Source organism: Mastomys coucha, unplaced genomic scaffold (genome assembly GCF_008632895.1).
Source record: "Mastomys coucha isolate ucsf_1 unplaced genomic scaffold, UCSF_Mcou_1 pScaffold22, whole genome shotgun sequence".
NCBI classification, from domain to species: domain Eukaryota; kingdom Metazoa; phylum Chordata; class Mammalia; order Rodentia; family Muridae; genus Mastomys; species Mastomys coucha.
The window spans coordinates 65,454,421-65,463,592 of NW_022196905.1; positions in this window are offsets into that span (position 1 = coordinate 65,454,421).

Sequence of the window (9,172 nt, forward strand, 5' to 3'; positions counted from 1 at the left end):
AGAGCGAGCTCTCAAAGCTTCCTAGTATTTGTAGTATTGTAGTATTTGCAGAGCCTGTTTCTCAGCACCATAAGATGTAAGGATAAGCTGAGCAATGATCCAGCCTCTTCAACAGGCACTGTATTGGGTGGACATTCAGCCAAGGCAGGCCACAGCACAGAAATTCTCTGAGTCAAAGGCAAGATGGGTATCAGCTACATGAAGTTGTCTCACTGTGGGAATGAAACTGGCTTAGAAACAGGCGGGACTTAGGGAGTTTAATATGATTCAAGTTATACATAAGAGTTCCACTTACAGGGCCCTGCCTGCTGATTGAAGATCAGCCTCCAGAAAAAAAAAAGGGAAAATAAAGTCATGTGGAACTGGCCCAACAAGATCAAATACTGTACTACATTACCCACAAGGTGGACACGTGACCTACTGTCACAGAAGCTAAGCAGTTCCTGGGATACCATTCCCATCCAATACACCCGTGTGTCTCCTGTCTCCAAAGGGGAACAATTTAAAATAGATCAAAGGGGTTTGCTAAGCAGTAACATGTACAAAAGAAAAATTAGAATGACTAGTTAAAAACAAAACCACTTGATTTCCATTTCTCAAATCAACTGATGGATTCCACAACATAACAAGTCCTGTTTAAAAACATTGTAACTTAAACTGGGCGGTAGTGACACATCCCTTTAATCCTAGCACTCCAGAGGCAGAGACTGGTGAATCTCTGAGTTCAAGGCCAGCCTCGTCTACAGAGAGAATTCCAGGATAGCCAGAAGCTGAACAGAGAAACCCTGTTTTGAAAAACAAACAAACAAGAAAGAAATGTTTGGCTTCCCCCCTGAGGTTTCATGAGATTCTGCATGTAGTGAGATTCTGCATGCAGTGTGGCATCTGGATGAGAATTCTGCCGGCTTCTCCACTTGCCAATGCTGTTTCAGAGACTACAACATCCTGCCTTGGCTTGGGGCTTTTGGTTGTATTCACTGTATTTTCTCTTCACAGCTAAGCTCTCCTTTCAACGCTATGCTGGCTTCTGATGCCTACCTTAGCCCTTGTCCATCAGAGAAACAGCAGGACGACTAGCTCAGGCACACGATGACTTAGCTACGCATGGCCTACTAAAATCTGTTAGTCAACAGGCACTGAAGGAATAACTTTCTCCTTTCATTCTGCCTTGTAATAAACTTAACAAGGATCCTCAGCATAGGGTAAGTATATGTTCACAGTGCTTTATCCACTACAATGACTTGTGGTCTGGAAGAGCATGGCCTTCCCCTAAAGAGGTATGGATCTTGTTTTTATCGTATTGCTTTGTTTTGGTTTCCATGTCTTGGCACCACCACAGACCAAATTAATAGAACATGTAAGGCGAGAGAGCCAAAATCCAAAGTCGTAGTAAACATACAATAAGTTTTATTTAATATTTTTCCAAGTTGACCTAGTTAACTTGCTTGTTGTGGATGGCTTGTGGCCCTGACATTCCTCCAGTTTATATATCGAAGCCCTCACTCACCAGTTCAACTTTTTCTGGAGGCAGAGAATTTGGAAAGAATTAAAAGGAAATGAGTTCCCTTCGGTATGAATGAGTCCTCCGGTAGAGGAGCCCTTGTGCTGGGACTAGTGGTCTTGTAAGGAGACATTGTTCTATCTTCCTCTACCACGTACGTGAGCTATCTCAACGACTTGGGCATCTATATCCCAGGACAAGAACCTCACCAGTCCCTGCCACATTGCAACCCTGAGTGTGAGCCACCTGCCTCTACAAAGTCCACTTCCCTTCCCCGTAGACAATCATCCTTACTGAATTCTAGCAGCTCTGGGAGCTCTGGACTACACTCTCCATTTCACAGAATGGGAGGTTCACTTGGCCCAGACCCCAGGAAGCTAATACACAGCAAGTCTGGTGTTCTAGTTACATCCCTTATGGCTAGGTTAAAGTATCCGATAAAGCAGCTTACAGGGAGCCGTGTTTGTGTTGGCGTATGGTTTGATGGTAAGATGGCAGGCAGCAGGAGCAGGTGACTGGTCCATTCTCTCCAAAGTCAGGAAGCAGCCTGAAGGATACTGGCACTCTGTTCTTCCTTGTTTCTATGCTGTCTGGCCCCTCAAACCATGGGTGGTGCTCCCTACATTCAGGGTCGTCTTTCCTCATTGGCTAAACATCTCTGAAGATGCTCCCTAAAGACATACCCAGAGGTTTGTTCCTTATGTGATGGTAAAACCCACCAAGTTGACAGCCAAGATTAACCACCCCACTGACTGGGACACTAGTATAGTCCTAGGCATTGGTGATGGTCATCCTATTAGGATCACCAGTATAATGAAGAGTTTGATGAAAATTTCTAGGCAGGTGTGTACTAAACAAAAAACATCATGCAAAAAGTCAAAGGGGATGTATCATTTATGGATTAAATTAACTCTGGGAAAATTAAACATAAGACTAAACGCTTAAAGAACTAGGGGCTCATTTATCTCCTGTAACAAGCCTGCAGCTCTGCATATCTTGGAGGAAATTCAAGCTCTTTCCATACTGTGGTGGTTTGAGTAAGAATGGCCCCCAGTAAATTCATAGATTTGAATGGTTGGTCACCAGGAAGTTGACCCACAGAGCTTCTTCATTAATCTCAACATCTGAATGCATTTGAGGCAGGAGGCTTTCTAGTTTGAATCTGGTTTGCCCTCCAAGGGAAGCTAAAAAAAAAGGGCTTACTGTAAACCAGCCCTAACTAAATGTTTGCTTTTATAAAAACTGCCTTGGTCGTGGTGTCTTTCCACAGCAACGAAACCTTAACTAACACAGAAGTCATGTCTTATTTGGCACCCATACCCCCTAAGTCTTTATCATCACCTGCCTCCTCACAGTCTTCAATAGGAACCAGACATCAGTACCTCAAAGCCATGTCCCCAGCAGAACGAACACCCCCTCCAGTAAAACTGTTTTCCCTTTAGTGAGCTGGGGGCCTTTTCTTTGAAAACTCCACCCCAGGCACTTCCAGGTGTCCCGTGGAACTTTTTCATGGGCAACTTTTTCTTGATGCACGAAAATCCAGAAAATGGGTTGTAGTCTTCCTTAACAGACAAGGGTTGCAACTGTTTTTTTGTTTTTTGTTTTTTGTTTCTTTTTGTTTTTTGTTTTTGTTTTTGTTTTGTTTTGTCTTGTTCTTGTTTTTTTCAAGACAGGGTTTCTCTGTATAGCCCTGGCTGTCCTGGAACTCACTCTGTAGACCAGGCTGGCCTCGAACTCAGAAATCCTCCCACCTCTGCCTCCCAAGTGTTGGGATTAAAGGCGTGCACCACCACTGCCGGCTTTTTTCCCTTTTTTTTTTCTTTTCCCCCCCATGCCCGCCCCCACAACTGCTTTTTGAAAGCTAAACCCGGCCAGGCGGTGGTGGCACACGCCTTTAATCCTAGCACTTGGGAGACAGAGGCAGGCAGATTTCTGAGTTCAAGGCCAGCCTGGTCTACAAGTGAGTTCCAGGACAGCCAGGGCTACACAGAGAAACCCTGTCTTGAAAAAAAAAGAAAGAAGGAAAGAAAGAAAGAAAGAAAGAAAGAAAGAAAGAAAGAAAGAAAGAAAGAAAGAAAGAAAGAAGGTAAGAAAGAAAGAAAGAAAGAAGGTAAGAAAGAAAGAAAGAAAGAAAGAAAGAAAGAAAGAAAGAAAGAAAGAAAGAAAGTTAAACCCAGTGTCTGCTAGGAAACTATTCCCATATGCAGTGACTACAATGTGTTTGCTACGGAGAGAGCTGCACAGGCACAGAGCATCACAGCCACAGATCAATGTCCTATCTGCCTCAATTGTTTCTCCACCTTAGTTGTTGAGATCAGGTGTCTTATTGAGCCCAGAGTTCACCTATTTGTCTAGCGTGGCAGCCCAGCAAGCCCTCAAGTCTACCACCACCATCACCACCACTGGGATTACAGGCACGCACACACACACCTGGCTTTCATGTATGTGCTAGAGATCTGAACTTGGGTCCTCACGCTTGTGAGGCAACTATGTTACTCACTGAGCTATCACCCAGCCCCAAGTATATTTCTGAAACTTTATTTATGATACAGTTTCCCTCCCCCCACCCCCCACCCCCACATCTTGGTCTGTAGAGGGAGAATGTAGCAGGGGGAAGGAGGGCAGGAGCTCAAGACCAGCACCTTTGTTATTACCAGAAGCATGTTAGAAATACCAGATCTCGGGGCTGGAGAGATGGCTCAGTGGTTAAGAGCACTGATTGCTCTTCCGAAGGTCCTGAGTTCAAATCCCAGCAACCACATGGTGGCTCACAACCATCTGTACAGCTACAGTGTACTAATATACATAAAATAAATAAATAAATATTAAAAAAAAAAAAAGAAATACCAGATCTCAGACCCCACTCTGAACCACTTGAGTCACACTTGCACTTTTCTCTCCAGATTTGTGATGGGAGGCTATATCCTAAAACCCTGGTTTACATTTGGATTCTATTAGAATAACCCAGGGAACCTGAAAGATGTAAGTAAGTAAATAAATAAATAAATAAACAAACAGGACTTATTAGCTTGGGCTATGGTATAGCCTGGTAACTGATTTTTTTTCAAAGCTCCCCCAAATTATTCTAATCATCCATGAATGATGGGCCTAAAATGTGGATCTCAGCTCCCATGTTCCTAGAAAGCTCTTCTGGGGGGGGCTGAGGGGGGAGTAGGGCAGAGAAGAGGGGCAGAATTCTGAAAAAGTAATGTTTGGAACCACGTGGAGAAGTTAAATCAGGCATAGGAGGTGGGTGAGAAAGTGCATCGGGGCAGCAGTATTTTTTTAATTAATTTTTTAACTGGATATTTTATTTGCATACCAAATGTTATCCCTTTTCTCAGTTTCCCTCCCTTCCGGAAATACCCTATCACATCCTCCCTCCCCCTACTTCTATGAGGGTGTTCTTCCACCCACCCATCCACTTCTACCTCCCAGCCCTCAATTTCCCTACATTGGGGCATCTATGGAGCCTTCATAGGACCAAGGACCTCTCTTTCCATTGGTACACGACAAGACCATCCTCTGCTACATATGCAGCTGGAGCCATGTGTACTCCTTTGTTGATGGCTTAGTCCCTGGGAGTTCTGGGGGGTCTGGTTGGTTGATATTGTTCTTCCCATGGGGTTGCAAACTCCTTCAACTCCTTCAGTCCCTTCTCTAACTTCTCTATTAGGGACCCCACGCTCAGTCCAATGGTTGGCTGTTAATGGTTGGTTGCCTCTGTATTTGTAAGGCTCTGGCAGGGCCTCTCAGGAGACAGCCATATCAGGCTACTTTCAGCATGCACTTCTTGGCATCCGCAATAGTGTCTGAGTTTGATAACTGTTTATGGGATGTTTATGTCCCAGGTGGGACAGTCTCTGGGTGGCCTTTCCTTTAGTCTCTGCTCCACACTTTATCTCCATATTTGCTCCTGTGAGGATTTTGTTCTCCTTCTAAGAAGGACTGAAGTTTCCACACTGCGGTCTTCCTTCTTATTGAGCTTCATGTGGTCTGTGAATTGTAACCTGGTTATTCAGAGCTTTTGGGCTAATACCCACTTATCAGTGAGTGCAAACCATATGTGTTCTTTTGCAATAGGTTTATCTCACTCAGGGTGATATTTTCTAGTTCTATCCATTTGCCTAAGAAATCTCACAAATTCATTATTTTTAATTGCTGAGTATACTCCACTGTGTAAATGTACCACATTTTTTGTATCCATTCCTCTGTTGAAGGACATCTGGGTTCTTTCCAGCTCCTGGCTATTATAAATAAGGCTACTATGAACATAGTGGAGTATGTGCCCTTATTACATGTTGGAGCATCTTCTGGGTATATGCCCAGGAGTGGTATAGCTGGGTCCTCAGGTAGTACTATGTCCAATTTTCTGAGGAACCGTCAAACTGATTTCCAGATTGGTTGTACCAGCTTGCATTCCCACCAGCAGTGGAGTAGTGTTCCTCTTTTTCCACATCCTTGCCAGCATCTGCTATCACCTGAGGTTTTTTTTTTTTTGCCATTCTGACTGGTGTGAGGCAGAATTTCAGGGTTATTTTGATTTGTACTTCCCTGATGACTAAAGATGTTGAACATTTCTTTTTTGTTTGTTTGTTTGTTTGTTTTTTGTTTTTTGTTTTTTGTTTTTTGAGATAGGGTTTCTCTGTATAGCCCTGGCTGTCCTGGAACTCACTCTGTAGACCAGGCTGGCCTCGAACTCAGAAATCCACCTGCCTCTGCCTCCCAAGTGCTGGGATTAAAGGCATGCGCCACCACCGCCCTGCGATGTTGAACATTTCTGTAGGTGCTTCTCAGCCATTCTGTATTCCTCAGTTGAAAATTCTTTGTTTAACTCTGTATTCCATTTTTTAATAGGGTTTTTTGGTTCTCTGGAGTTTAACTTCTTGAGTTATTTGTATATATTGGATATTAGCCCTCTATTGGATGTAGGATTGGTAAAGATCTTTTCCCAATCTGTTGGTTGCCTTTTTGTCTTATTGACAGTGTCCTTTGCCTTTCAAAAGCTTTGCAATTTTATGAGGTCCCACTGGTCAACTCTTGATCTTACAGCACAAGCCACTGGTGTTCTGTTCAGGAATTTTTCCTCTGTGCCCATATGTTCGAGGCTCTTCCCCACTTTCTTTTCTATTAGTTTCAGTGTATCTGGTTTTATGTTGAGATCCTTGATCCACTTGCACTTGAGCTTTGTACAAGGAGATAGGAATGGGTCCATTTGCGTTCTTCTATATGCTAACCTCCAGTTGAACCAGCACCATTTGTTAAAAATGCTCTTTTCAGTGCTGGGTGGTGGTGGCACACACCTTTAATCCCAGCACTTGGGAGGCAGAGGCAGGTGGATTTCTAAGTTCAAGGCCAGCCTTGTCTACAGAGTGAGTTCCAGGACAGCCAGGACTACACAGAGAAACCCTGTCTCAAAAAACCAAAAAATAAAAATAAAAATAAAAATAAAAATAAAAATGCTCTTTTTTCCACTGGATGGTCTTAGCTCCTTTGTCAAAGATCAAGTGACCTTATGTGTGTGGGTTCATTTCTGGGTCTGTAACTCTATTTCATTGATCTTCCTGCCTGTCTCTGTACCAATACCATGCATTTTTATCATTATTGCTCTGTAGTACAGCTTGAGGTTAGGGATGGTGATTCCCCCAGAAGTTCTTTTATTGTTGAGAGTAGTTTTCACTATGCTGGGTTTTTTGTTATTCCAAATGAATTTGCAAATTGATCTTTCTAACTCTGTGAAGAATTGAGTTGGAATTTTGATGGGGATTCCATTGAATCTGTTGATTGCTTTCGGCAAGATGGACATTTTGACTATATTAATCCTGCCAATCCATGAGCATGGGAGATCTTTCCATCTTCTGAGATCTTATTTGATTTCCTTCTTCAGAGACTTGAAGTTCTTATCATATAGATCTTTCACTTGCTTGGTTAGAGTCACACCAAGTTATATAATATTATTTGTGGCTATTATGAAGGGCGTCATTTCCCTAATTTCCTTCTCAGCCTGTTTATCCTTTGAGTAGAGGAAGGCTACTGATTTGCTTGAGTTAATTTTATATCCAGCTACTTTGCTGAAGTTGTTTATCAGGTTTAGGAGCTCTCTGGTGGAATTTTTGGGGTCACCTAAGTATACAATCATATCATTAGCAAATAGTGATACTTTGACTTCTTTCTTTCCAATTCATATCCCTTTGACCTTCTTTTGTTGTCTAATTGCCCTCCCTAGAACTTCAAGTACTATGTTGAATAGATAGGGAGAGAGTGGGCAGCCTTGTCTAGTCCCTGATTTTAGTGGGATTGCTTTAAGTTTCTCTCCATTTTGAGGAGCCTTCAGATGTGCCTTGTGAGAAAATACCTCACCCAGAAGAGAGAGTGAAAGGCTCACATCCTCTGACGCAATGGTTTGTGGGTAGACAAGGTACTGTGATCTCTGATGGGTTGAAGACCCTTCAGAGTTAGCAGTGCTGGGTGGAACAGAGAGAAATAGGGCAGAGGAGACATGTTCTGTGATCTCAGTGTGGATTAGGGGGTAGAGCACCTAGCAGCCACTGCTGGAAACTGGAAAGCGTCCACAAGCAGGGACTCTGAATTAATCTGAGCACAGTCTGAAGAAGCAGGAGGTTGAAGCAGGGACTGGAAAATGAATTCTCTGTTTCAGCGTTCTGAGCTATTTTCAGTCCCCAAGAGGTATGCTCAGAACCCACACCTTCCTGTCTGAGTTCAGCATGGGCCCCCTGAACAGCAACTGAACCATAAGCACCCACCATTCAAGTGCAAGGTGACCTACAGTCTCTAGAAAACCATGCTTTTAAAGAGCTGTGGTGAGGCTTTGCCAGCCAGGAAGAACTTTTATGACCTGACCAGGCCGGAAGAGACCAGCCAGCACCAATCACCAACTACTCAATGGCAATCAGGGCGATAAGAATGTTATTGTTAACCCACAGGTACCAGGGAGCACTGGTCTTATACAAACTTTCCTTTCCCTTCTCCTTCACCATTACAAGGTCACCTACCTGGTGGGGGCTGAGAGCCACATTGTTCTTTGTAGGCTGGGTCAGTCTGGGCAGAGAGCATTCATTCCAATCACTCTGTACCTATGCCAAATCAGCTGTTGAGGATTTTCATTATCATCTAGCATGATGCCATCCATGCCTGTCCCTTTTGCCAGACCTACATTATGTGTTAGGAGGTGACAGAGGGAAGGGGAGGAAAATCCGCAACACTGCCCACCTTCCCTAAGGAAAACATTCTCACGGTTGCACTTAAGTTACAGATTAAAGAAGTTACGTTCCAGACCAGTTTACAAAGAATACAGACGCTATAGGTTGTTTGCACATGAAAGAAAAGGGGGAAGCTTCCATGGCCACTTCATAGCATGTAGCAGTAATCTGCTTCCTCTACAAAGTTCTTATCTAGGTACAAAACATGCATTCATAATCCCATGTATATATTCAATTGTCTTTTGTCATTTAATCTGATCTCGGGTTCTCAAGTAATGCATTTCTCTCCACTTAAAAATAGAAAATGGAATCCAGAAAAATTGTATGTACGTGGAAATGTTCTGGGGAAAGCAAGACATATGCCCCAAGAAGAACCATTGTCTGACGTCATCAGATGGATCCAGATAGTATAGTAACCCACAATTGTGCACGAAAATAATGAGTTAGCCAA